Source organism: Fringilla coelebs (assembly GCF_963513975.1).
Source record: "Fringilla coelebs genome assembly, chromosome: 3".
Taxonomy (NCBI): domain Eukaryota; kingdom Metazoa; phylum Chordata; class Aves; order Passeriformes; family Fringillidae; genus Fringilla; species Fringilla coelebs.
This window is the reverse complement of record NC_140030.1, coordinates 103,454,527-103,468,079: the sequence shown is the minus strand read 5'-3', so window position 1 is coordinate 103,468,079 and position 13,553 is coordinate 103,454,527. Positions and strand designations below refer to the sequence as shown.

The window sequence follows — 13,553 nt, the reverse complement described above, 5'->3', positions numbered from 1 at the left end:
AGTTTCAGCACATTGTTGTAGGTCACAGTAAGAAAATGTTTAATCTTCCTGCATTCATCTGTGTACATTCAAGGCATTGGGAGGTCTACAGAGACTGAATTAAATTTAAGTGTACCAGAAATGAGCAGGGTGTTTTAAGAAAAAATGTGAAAAAGATTTAACTTTGTTGGGAGCTGCTCATAATTGGTTTTGTTCTGACAATAAAAGGTAGAGCAAAAATTGGGTCACTACACAAGTTACAGCTCAATTAATGGCAGAAAGCTGTGGGTGTATAGCAGCCAAAACACAGAATTATCCTGCAGCTGCCCACTTGAGGGTTTGGGGTTTGCTTGGTTCATAGATCATTGTCTGTGGTCAGCTGTGCCTATAGGAAAAAACAAGTGCTGGGCTGGAGTGAGTAAGCACAGGATGTGGTAGATCATCTGAAAGTTACTCTACAAAATTAGTAGAGTGTTAAGAGAAGGAAAATGTGCTTTTCCAAACATATTTCTAGTTTTGAAAAACTGATGAGACTGAGAGGAAGATTTAATGTCATTTTATGACTCTTGGGAGAAGCCAAGGAATATTAAAAATTGTCTTGTCCTGACACTACTCACTAGCCAGGGAGAAATATCTGGATGCTGATTATTGCACCACCAGAAATGGGTCAAGATGCAGCTTGTTTTGAAACCAATTTGGAAATCCATGGTAAATGCCTGAGTTTTAATAGCATCTTTATCTGCAGTTTCCCTTTATTCTGAAGCAGCTCTTTGCCAAAACAGGGGAAAATGGATTTAGTAATTTAATGGCTAATTTCCTTTGCTAGGCCTTTAGTTGACAAAAGACCCACAACAGGATGGGTGAAGAAAAGTTCTGTTTGTGTTTTTTTATTCTGAGGAACCAGGGCAGGCTGCTGCTTAGCTTTTCCTTGAGCTTACACAAAAACTTGGACAATGAGGATAGAAAATAAAAATGGGGAGCCTGAAGATGCTTAAATTAGTCTGTGTTTCTTGTATGGCAGCATGGAAAGTTGGTTATTAACTCTAATATTGGGGGAGTAGGGAAATAACTGAGCTGGGGGTAGCAGGAAAAACCAGAGCTGCAGGAGCTGCCCTTGGATACATCAAACATTCTTAATTTCATGGCTAACAGGCTGATGAATGCTGCCTGATTTTGCTTATGAGATGGAAATGCTTCAGTGTGCATATTGTCTCCATAGCCCCAGACAAAAGTACAAACAAATAATCCTTGAATAATAAAATAATCAAATTATCCTCCAGTTAAATTGTGGTTCACCTCTAAATTTCTGTTTAGGAATCCAATGAAAATGAACTCAAGTAGAAGTGTATTAAGAAAGAATGGACTGCTAGTCTGCAAATTTCTAATTCAATGACAATTAAGAAGAATTCTTAATGATTCACATACCTTTAATTTTAAACCATTTATATCTGCACCATTTCATCTGAGTACTGTGATAGGATACCTCAAAAATGGACAGGATTCTAAAATACTTTAAACACAGCTTCCTATTAGTTTTGAATCCAAACCCTTGGGAAGTCCATAAGGTGTAGGAGCCTTGGGGAGAAATAGAGATAATAATTAGAGAATTATTTCTTCACAGAGGCAGTAATTCCCTTTCCTGAAAGTTCAGAAAGGTTTAAATTATTTTGTGAACATAATAACTGACCTGGTGGTTGTGTGATGAATGCTAGTGTGTTCTGTCAAGAACTCTTCAATTTTAATTAATTGAAGGTATCCAGAGTAGTAATCAAATAGCTTTGCAAGTGTAATGGCATGTATTTAGAATCAAATGTCTCGTGTATTGTGCATAAAGGGCTTTACCTGTTTTCTCAGGGTGCTATAAAATGAGGAGGGACTTTGGAAAAACAAAACTATATTCAGCAACACAAAGAAAACAGTAGGCTTGTAGAAGAAGGTTGAATTAATAGCCTGTGTAACAGAGTGCAAGCATTTTCTGTAACTTGATCCTGTCCCTCTGGCTACTGCAGAAGGGCATTTTCCTAATGTAATAATGCAAAGCCCCACCAGCCTCTGGGGCTGTGCATCTCAGCAGCTGATGGGTGATTACAGGAGACCTATGAGGCACAGGTGGGAGAGAAAAAAACCGAGGCTGCTGGTGAAAGCATTTGTATTCAAATTGATTTGAAGCAAACTTTCACTTACTCCATACTGTAGAGGGATTTTTATTTTCAGTATTTGTGTGTGAATAGTCAGTGTGGTTGTAGTCCTTGCTCCTGGTGTCTGTGTGCTTTGGTGTGGGACCAGCAGTCGTGCTCCAGCTGTTCAGGAGGAACCAGTCTGTGGCTCCTGCTGTTGTAGACCCAGGCTTGTCTTGCATTTTTTTCCACGTTGGTTAGGAGGTGGGAGTTTGGGGAAAATAGATGTCAGTTGCCAAAACATTTGGTGAAGGGTACAGGTTCTGTTGCTTTTTCCCTGCCCTCTCCAGTCGATGGCTTAGTGGTGTACCAGCAGCTGTGGTGAACACAATCTTAGTGCCTTGAAATGTAGAGCAACTTCAGACCCTGAATGCAGATTAGATTCTTGAAAAAGGATGAGTGCCCAAACCTGAAATTTATGTAATGTGCTTGTCAGTAGTGTGTCACAGCTTTTCTCTTTTGATTATCCTTTGTAAGATGTTACATTATTTTTTTCAGTTATGTTTTGTTCTCTAAGTGTTATTTGGATGATTACAGAGTTGTTTCAATTTCATATCTGTAGGGCAGAAGGCTGTAAATAATTCTAAGCTCCTATGCAGTAATGATAAATATTGAAGTATTTTAAGCAGTTATTTTAGACAAGTTCCTGGAGGGGTGAAATTACTTCTTAATATCTAATGTTTCTAAAATGAGGCGGTATGTCTGACAGTGTCACTCTTTCCATCTCCATCATTTTTCTACCCCTTCCATTACCTGAGAAATGAGTGAAATTTTATGATAGATCCATGCAATGATGCAAATATATTACATTATCTATGACACTCTAAGTATCTCACCTTGTTAGGCATGTTTATTGCATAAAGAAAAGGATAAAGTACCAGTGGTGCAAATGTGCTGTCTTCAGTGGAATTTACCAGCAGAGATCTTGGTCCAGTCATGACAGCAAATCTTTCCTCTAAAATATCAATACAGCACTAGAGTCCAATTATTTTTATACTCTGCTAATCTTCTTTTGCTTTTACAGTGTTCCTGCAGGCTTCTATAAAAAGACTATTGGTAATCTCAGTAGGGAGGCCTCCTTATCAAGTAGTTTCAAAGACTTATGACTTCTGAAAAAAATGAGGAGGTAATACTGAATTAATGGAGAAAAATTTGAGGCTTCAAAAAATCTAAATGTAAAGCATATATAATACAGATTATTTTACTACTTGCAGATGTTTTCTTGGTTTCTCACAGATTTGATAATAAAACTTGGAGAGTTAAAAATCTTTTATATTTTTAAAATACATGCCCAAAATGGTCCTTTAAATATAAATATAGACTTAGCTCTTTTTATATACTCATAGCTGAATATAAATCAGTGTATGTATAATTTTAAAGTTATGGTCAGTCTAAGAAACTTGCAATCAATTTTTGAAAGTCTCATGTAAAAGAAAAATTGATATCAAGAGTAGATCTGGAAAGGCTTCTTTTGTTGTAGCTTACTGGAAGCATGTTAGAACATTATTAAACTCTGTTTAGTGAGTGTTAGAGAGCCAAGAACAAAGCCCTGGTATTTCTTGAAGAGAAGAATAAGAAGTTCTGTGGAGGAGGACCTGGGGTTCCTGGTGGACAACAAGCTGTCCCTGAGCCAGCAGTGCGTCCTTGTGGCCAGGAAGGCCAAGGGTGTCCTGGGCTGCATGAGGAACTGCAGTGCCAGCGGGTCAGGGAGGTGATCCTGCCCCTCTGCTCAGCCCTGGGGAGGCACATCTGGAGTGCTGTGTCCAGTTCTGGGATCCTCAGGATGAGAGAGACATGGAGCTGCTGGAGCAGGTCCAGGGGAGGGCTGCTAAGGCGGTGAAGGGTCTGGAGAACCTCTCTTATGAGGAAAGGCTGAGGGAGCTGGGCTGTTCAGCCCCAGGGAGAGAGGACTGAGAGGGAACCTCAAAGTCTCAGAGGGGTCTTGTCAGAGGATGGACCAGGCTCTACTCAATGGGACAAGAGGCAATGTGCAGGAACTGATGCGCAGGAGGTTCCACCTGAACACGATGAAGAACTTCCCTGTGCAGGTAAACCTGAACTGGGATGGATTGCTCAGAGAAGGTGTGGAATCTCCCTTGCTAGAAAGATTCCAGAACCATCTGGACACAATCCTGTGCCTTGTGCTGTGGGATGACCCTGCTTGTGCAGGGAGAGCAGACCAAATGTCCCTCTGTGGTCCCTTCCTGCTGTGATTCTGTGAAGCGATAGCAAGAATTATCTTGTTTAAAAACTGGCAGCTGTTACTTGAAACACATGAAGGTATCCATCAAATTTCTTTGAATTGTAGCCCCCTTTATCATGTTATGGGTATAAGCTTTGCAGAATCATGAAAACCGGTGTGGAGGAATGGATTTCAGATTTTTTTTTTATTTCATTGATGTTTTGCTATGTGTTTAAGAAGCTTTTCCATACTACAGAATTGGGATGTCCATAAGTGGGCTTTTTTCAAGAAGAGCCTTTGTAATAGCAATGACTTATTTCAGCAACACTTTTTTCTTAAGACTCTTTGTTATGTAGCTTCTACTAGTCCTTTAAAACTTGATGTAAGTTGCATTTCTGTGATTATTAGCAAAAAACCCCACACATTTTATTTGCAGTCAGCTAAATCAGATTTTGAGATTGCCACATGTGAAATTATCTGAATATCTCTGGTTGTTATTTACACAAAACCCTGGCATTACACTCAGTAAAAGGCTCTTGCTGATGTGGTCAGTGCTTTTTCTTCAACATGTCCCATGTTCTGAAATACTAGGGCCCAAGTTTTGATTTGGGGTGGAAGGGGGTATGGAATACAGTTGTATCCTGTCAAACCACTATGAAAATAAAGGCAGTTTTGATTTTTCTTTGTCTTGGAAAGAGTGTTAATTTAAGAACCAACAATACTGCCAGAAAAGCAAAAAAAAAAAGCTACAGTACATTGGTGTAGAATGTCATCTGTCAAACTTCTGTAGATTTCATGAATCTTTACTGTCTTTTCCATAATAAAATTTGTTAAATTAGTTTGAATTCAGTTTGTCTTTTCCCCTCTCCTTAATACACTGCTTTTATATATTCTTTTATCTGACTGCTGCACACAAAATACAAATAGAGGTGTGAGGTATTTTTTGTTATTAAGGTTTATCCTGATCTTCAGATGTGAATGGGGATTTCCAGCGACTGCTGGATTAGTGAGAGCACTGACCAGCACACAGCTTAGCCAACCTTTCCCTCTCAGCAGGAATTGCAGCACAATTAGAAAGGTCTCTGAAGGAGAAAAACCTAAGATACAGAGAAGAAAAGAGTGGAGGGCAGCATTGAAACAAAAGAACCTGAAAGTAATAGGTCAAAATATTTCTAGGAAGATATGTCACAGCCTCCAGAGATGGTAACAGCACTATCGTAGCCATCAAGGTTTTCTGTGTGATGGGAAGTCCTTTTGAGTGTTTCATCTGAATTTTTAAATAGTCATTTCCTGATTCTGGACTTGCACTTGAATATTTCTTCCCATATATTTGCAGGTGGTGGCAGTTCTGTGTAAATACCTGGGAGTGTTTTCCTCTGCAAAGTACAGGCAGTTCAGTTGCTTTTATTGCCATGACCTTGACCAGAATCCCTGTTGTACAAATAGTTACTAATATTTTTTTCAATTTGCCTCCATTTTAAAATATACATTTATTTTTTTTTAACTGTGAACGCATAGTTGGTGGTTCTTTCCAGAGCAGAATGTTTTCTGTTCATAACCCAATCCACTAAAGGTCTGTGCTGTGCTCATCTATTACATGTTTGTTGTCCTTAGTGCTTTGTCCATCTTTTAAAATCATAAAGGTGAAATATCATTAGTCATTGTAGTGATCATTAATCAATTTGGAGGAAGGTTATCTGAATTTTTAATGAGATTTATCAGATATTAGAGTTCAACACTAATTATTCAGACCCATTTAAATTGGCACTATTCTTCTGCTCCCTAAATGAAAATTCTACCTTTGTCATTCTTTGGAAGAAAAAAAAAAAAACTGTTTCCAAAACCACTCTATTGAATTTCTTATGACTCTTACTTCAGGTTTTTAACAATGCTCATTTGTACACCTGACCTATGTACAGGTGGTGGCTGAAAGTAATTCTGGAGTGCCAAAAGAAATATCAAATGTATCACAAGAAGGCATATTTATCCTGATACTGCTGCTTATATGCAGACTTAAGTTAAAAAATATAGTTTTGGCTCAATTATTTTCCATGTGACAATGAAGCTCAAAGGCTATTTTTGACCAATGCTTTGCCTGTTCTGAGAAGTTTTGAGCTTCTTCTCTATCCAGAGCTAATCAATAAAAAAGTTCTTTTACTCTTTGTAGCTGTAGTAATTCCTTTCACTTTATTTGAAGAGGCAGGGTTGCAAAGAGATATTAGATGGCTTGTTTAGATCAAATATTCCTAGTGTAGCAGCAGGCCATTAGCACATCTCTCTGCTTGTTATTTTGAACAGCAGATTTCTTCAGCTGAGGCTTCAGCTTCTCAGATCCCTTTTGTTGCTGTAGGATCCTTTCATAGAATGTGTTCTTCCTGTGCTCAGTAACTCGGAAAGATTTTTCTGTTTTATATGTGAAAAATCTTTCTTAAATGAGACTATCCTCAACAGGCTGGAAGATGTAATAAAATAACTGTTTTCATATTAAATTTCCCATGTTTATGGGAAGACTAAGAGTTATAAATAGCTTCTTTCAAACAGGTTTTGAAGGCAAACATAGAGATCCAACTGACTTTTCCCAAATGTTTTTATGTAGATATTCCTTCAGTGGTACAATCTTAGGCAGAGACAGGAAAAAAAAAAGTGATGGTTTTGTCATTCCCCTCTGGAAAGTGTTTTGTTTTACCTTTTTCAAAACCATGCTGGTTCTCTTTTTACTGTGTCAAATGCTACGTGTTCCTGTAGCAACCCTCTGAGACAAGTGCAAAACTGGTTTTATAGCAGTGGCTCATCATGTACATAATACCATTGCAGTGGCATTCCCCCTGCATCTCTGGAAAGCTTATTGCTACAAAGGGCTTCTTTTAACAGGAGTTAATTAGGACTAGAAAATTGCTTGTTGTTTTTTATTGCATCTAAACCCCAGGACATGCTGCACTAATCCTCTAGTGCTGTGTGGTGCCATAAGAGAGGAATTCAGCTGATGTCTCAGAAGTTTCTTATTAGCTTTGAAACTGTTACTTATCAGATCATTTAACTCATTAACTCTTTCTGCACATAAAATGTGTTCATTGGGGGTTATTTTCTTCCTTGTTCTTTCAATTAAAATGTGTGTTTAAATATAACCCCAACAAAGTAATACCAATTTTTTGTTCTTCTACTCCACATTTTTACTTAGGACAAGATAAAATTAATGCAACTCATTTGGAGAACGCTCAGCAAGGAGTAAGGTGCTACTGCTTCATCCAAGAAGCATTACAGAAATTTTTTTTTTTCCTAGGACAGAGACTGCTTTCAATTTTTTTAAGAATCACTGCATTTGTTTTTGGCTCAGTCTTTTGCTTAAAGCATATTCTGAAACTCTCACTTGCAAAAGTTATGTACCTGTGAGGAGTAAAATTAAAACCAGTATTTCTGCCTATCCTTAAACCCAGTATTTTTTCCCATTGTAAAATCAGTTTTTCTACCAGTTCTGTAAGCAATTTGATATGGAAAATCTGTGATTCTGATCCTTTGAAAGCTAGAAACCTACATTTTGCAGTTTAGCTGTAAAGTCAGTAGGAACCTTGAGGCCTGGAAAAGGCTTTTGGAAGGTTTTCCAGCATGTTTTTTACCCTGCTGCAGAAACTGGAGCCTGTATTTATTTGTTGGTATGTTTCTGCTCTGGCTTCCCAACTTCTTACCAAAATTCATAAATGAGTTTAAAGGCAACAGTAAGGTTGAGTAAAAGTAATTTCTCCTGTGAATGTAGAAGTGATGTGAGAGTATTTGACATTTTGCAGTTTATTCTTTATTTAGCAAGAATGCCTTTAAAACCACGATTTCAAACTTTGGGATTATGAGTAATTTTTTGATGCATTATTGCTGTGATATGAGGTGCAGGATACTGTAATCTGTTTATTAATGGTGCAACTGCTAATTAGAAAAAGGTTCTCTTTTTTTCACCCTCTAGCAATTTAGTATTTAATGCAGACTAAGATGGCACTGTTCCTGAAAACTCCTGCTTGCTTTCCTCTCCCTCCCCAATTGCAAATGTGCTTTTGAAGTGCCTACTCTGTGTGATTAAATAAAAGGACATGAAAATTAGTGAGGAAATTGCATGGTGTAGCCATTTTAGTTATGAATTTAAATAGCTGTTTAGCAAAATGGAGTAATTTATCACTTATCTAGTGTTCCCTGCAAGTCATTTATCATGAGTAGCAACTGTCATAATTTTATTCTAATCTGAGATGGTGGGAAGGGATCAGAGGTTCATGCTTCTTGTGGTTGGCTACTGATCTGATGATTGTTTGTGAAACAAAACAGGAGCTGGAAAACTTTCTCAAGTTTCTTTACACGATATTATACCTGACTTTGTATCAGTTAAATGCTGTTAAGTTTTTCTCAGCAGGTAGACTTTTCTTTGCACCTCATTTTACAGCAATGGATACTGGTTTTATGTTGGACACCAGTAGTGCAGGCTTTGGTGCCCAGGGTCACAGCTGCAGTGTGTTTTTTGAGATAAACCATGTCCTGATAGTACATTCCAGGAACAGGGATTGTAGCAATCAACAGCACTTGGTTATAACAACTAACCCAAGTTTTACTTTATGATGGTTTTGAGTGGAATATTTTCTGCCACAGACAGGCTTGGATTGGTTCACCAAATCTCTCAAAGATCTCTCAATCTGTGGAATGAAGGGACATTTCTACAGCAGCCTTTTTTTTTTTTTTTTGCAAAAGGATAATTTTAAACAATAATAAGTAACCCTTGAGAATTCTTCAGTCCTTCAGAATAAATTGCTTATGTTCTTAACTTCTCCAGTTTTGTTCTCATGTTAGGCTAGTCATGATTACCTCATAATGAAATTATTCCCTCACAAAGGGAAGGCACACAGAAATCTGTACTTACTGGAGAGGGAAGGGAGCATTAAAAAATAGGAAATAACCAGGTAGATATTTCCCAGCTGTGGATTTGGAAACATGAATCTGATTTTTTTCCTCTAAATTGCTTTCTTGGAATCTTCTGTGGAGACTTGTTTAGAGGGCGAGGAGTATAGTTTTTGGGAAGGAAAAGAAAAAGATTGTGAGAAATAAAAGAAAGCATGGAAGATTCTTCTGTTAAAAACTTATTTACAAGAGATAGGAACAGAAAACTGCTAGTGTAGAACAAGAGTAGTACTTGTAAAAATTAACTCATCCCTAACTGATAAAGCAGACCCTCTACATTCTCTCAGAATGAATTTCTTAGGCTTTATCGTAATACCATCATTTTTGTTGTTTTCATACTTAAGTCTTGATTTTTTTTTTTTAAATTAGACAGAATTATTTTGGTTCCCTCTGTGAGTGCCTGTGTTTTATTTCTAGATGCAATCTTTATTATGTGATTGAGAAACAAAAAATAATCAAATTCAGTATAACATGTAGAGAAATACTTTACAGTCTTTGTATTTTTTCATCTGAAGATCCAGTGACTGATGCAGTAATGGAAGGGTAAAAGCTGGCTTCCTGCAAGAGCAGTGTGCTGGCAAACCTTGTGCATGATGCATCCTGAGACCATTCCTGGTTCGACAGTGCACCCCTCATGTGGAGAGTATTCCCTTTGAATGGAACAGCAGGCCATTAGTCTGCTATTACTGCCAAGTTTTCCACAGAAGCAGCAGTTCAGGCTGTCTGGTTTTGTTGTATCGGTCATTCTTGTTAATGGTTTTGTCTACCTGCTGTTTCAGTGTAGTTGCGTTACTTTTTCAGAAAGGCTTCATAAGTTTACGTTGATGGTGTAGCAGATAAATGTTTGAATTTTAAATTGTGAAATGGAGCACTGAACAGTACAATTGGGAACATACTAGACTCTGGTTTGGCATAATTTATTGATTCAGAACACGTTTAATGTTTTGACGATTGTAGAGAAGTATCTTGGTTCTTAGAAGTAGAGTATCAGTGGTGTCAGCTTATTTTCTCTTTCACAGTAACTGTTTTGGCAGACAGATAAATTGACGTCATTCTACCAGGTTTTGTGTGTAATACTGGATGGGTTTGTCACATGGGTTGTTGGGGTTTAGTTAATAAACTTGTGGGTTCTTCTTATGTAAAGGAGCACTGCAGCTATGAATAAACAGATTTGATTTACTCTTGCTGCAATTTTATTTCTCTTGTCTATGGTTCCATTATTGTTACTACCTAATAAGATGAAAGCATCTAGTCCCATGTATGTGATTTAAATCAGGCATGGGCACATGATCAAATTATTATGGATCCAGCCAGACCTAGTTTATGATGTAATACTGCCAGTGGGATGGGTGGATGGGCTATAAAGCTTATCATGGTGCTTATGTAGGACTGTAAAATCTGCTCAGGCCCATGGAGGTGTTGCTTCCATGTGTTTTATCAGACTAAGGATTAAATGAACTTCCAAAGAGTTGAATACTAAAACTGTTGTTGACTTCAGTGGGGCAAAGAAACAAACCCTTCCTGCAGCAACAGGTGCTTTAATAGAGTGCTTCTCTTGTTTGAATCCTTACTGTGAAACAAACAGATTGTGCCATTCTATGTCTGTACAACTCCTGTAATTCTGGGCTTTCACTGCCATTATATACTACATTTTACAGTATTCAAAATTCAGAATAAAAACATGTTAAACTCCTTTATGGTGTTCATATTATCTTGTGCTTTTCTATGCAGGTAATTACATTTTAATCATTAAATGAAGTGTGACACTTCATACTGGCTAGAATGACTGCTATGCATTTTTAATGGTTTCTCTGAGTGTCATTAAGTGATATTTTGAAAATAAATAAACAAACAACCAGCAGTTTACACAACTGGTTATTAATGAAGCCTGTTCTTAATTTGCTTAAAGGATGAACAAAAATTGCAGTATGAAATGTTGCAACAGATTGAATGGGCTTTTTTTACATAAAACCGTTGAGTGTTTTATAGATACTTTTTTAATGTCCATTCTAAAAACATACAATCCTCTCAAGAGTAAAATAGCACATCTTTTTGATATTAAAAATTTGATACATTGTTGATTACTAATATTTTTTTAGCGGCTTTTCTGTCCTGTGCTGAAACATTTTGACTTAGTGCCTTCTGCTCAGCACGCTAAAAATTCTGGTTTTCAGTGACAAAGCACAAAAAAAGATTTGTAAGCTGATTTCCTCGTCATGGTTTTCCTGAATCTTTGCTGGCCTGTGGCAAACCTGTGGGTGTTTTACTTCCTGTCTTCCCAATTCAGAGCTGGGCACGGCAAGGCAGATTTGGAGTTGCAGTGGCCAATCATTTCCTAAATATCAATGTTAGGTTGAGGGCAAATATGCCTGAGATTTCATCCAAATAAGAGGGAAGTTTAATTTTTTTGTGAGGAATTAATTACTCTGAAGACTGGAGAAATGTGAAAGTATTTTATTGGTATTCTCGCCCCTGCTTCAAATAATTATGTAATATTTGCAGTTTGGCCAGGCTAGAATATTGCCATAGAGATGATTGAATTCATGGTATTAAAACAGTGTAAAAATAGCAAATATGGGTATTTTTGGTTTGTCAGGTGAACAGAAATGATAGTTTGGTAGAAAAAGCATGCAGTTAGTGTCTTTATCCACAGAGTTCATGTTTTTTCCCCCAAAATATTTCCTCTGAAGTAAAATACTATGCTGGGTTTTATTGTTTTGTTGTTTTCAAATAAAATTTAGTTTTTAAACAAGTAAAATGCTAGTTTGATGTAAATCAAATAATTATGTAATTAAATGATGCAAGTAATTAATTTGTTCAAAATCTTAATATCATGATACAGTCCATGATACTCAATGTTTTGAAGCTAAAAGGAATGAGAGAGGATTCAAAGATTAACAGTGAGTTCTGCAGGGGTATTTCTTGAAGAATTACTCGACTTTTATTTGGATTAACTGCTTCCTTTTTCAAGTCCTTGTTTAGGGATAATTTATTTCAAAAGGGTCTGGCATGTACTTAAGTTCCATACATTTTGCCTGACTGCTCAGAAGCAGTTTGCAGTGCATATTGTGTGTACAAAAATATTTTGCCTGTCGATTCATTCATGTCCCTAATTTTTTTTTTTGTGGCACAATCATTAAATACCTGGGACAAAACTACAAATACCAGTTTGCAGCATCTGTTTTATCATCTTTCCACTATAGGCATTCATGCTGCTTTAATATGCCTGTGCAGCAAGCATCCATAGCAAAGAAATTTGTGCTTGAGCATTTTATGCTTTTATTAAATATTTATTAGATGAGATGCAGGCTGCTTCTTTGAGTGCATTGAAACCCCAGAAAATCCATTGTTTGTGAATCCTTTATGCAGCATGAGCCAAAGTGTTCACTACTGAAATGTGTAAGGGTCCAGGACGTGTTGCTATCAGTTGCTCTACAGCTGAATCTTGCTTTGGGCTGTAAAGAGAGCATAATTGATACAGTCATTTTGGGTTTCTTACACTGCATTCTAGTATAATTTGGTTACTGCCAAAAAAAAAAACCCACAAACTCCCATTAAAAAAAAAAAAATTTTCATCAAATCTGAGAGAGCACTTTGAATGAACAGACTAGTAGCTTCTAATGCAAAGTAAAAGCAAAGTACAATCATTTCTGGTGCCTCATCTGATGTGTTTTGCAGTAGTCTCTGAAGTTACCCTGTTATTTAGGGAGAAGCATTTTGAATATCCAGGATCAATGTTAGTATATAGGCTACAACAGAAGACAGGTACACTCAAGGACCTCTCACAAAACCTGTGTCCTCACACCTGTTTCTTGCATGTTCTGCCATTCACTGGTCTCTGAAATTAACACTGTTATTCCCTTGATCTATATAGTTATGCATCTGTTTTGGGTTTGTTGTGATGGTATCACACTTGTGTGCAGCTCTGTCCTGGAGATTTTTATTCCCAAGAAGGATGAAATTTGATATCCTCAGGTTTTCACACCTTGATTCTTACACTTCATTAAACCTGCAGGTTTTCATTGGGATTTTACTAACTTATTAGCTAAACAGAAAATTTTTGCCTTTTTATAGCTCTAAACTCTATAAATTTCTAAACAGATAATTTTTGGCACTTTTTTATAGTTTTAGATTCCTTACACCTCTAGTGTAAGGTCTGTGTATGTGTTAGTGTATAAGATTTTAGGAGAAATGTAATCTCCATATTGTCATACCTGCTTTACTGAGATTGAAAACTCAGCTATTTGTCTTTCACCTTCAGGATAAACTAAGAAAAATAACCTGCA

At 37.0% G+C, this 13,553-nt stretch overlaps 1 protein-coding gene across 1 annotated transcript in view; it reads left to right on the top strand.

Annotated features, from left to right (window-relative positions):
* NRXN1 (neurexin 1) overlaps positions 1–13,553 on the top strand; it is a 667,470-nt gene that overhangs the window by 206,730 nt on the left and 447,187 nt on the right. The gene's annotated exons all lie outside the window — the stretch shown is intronic.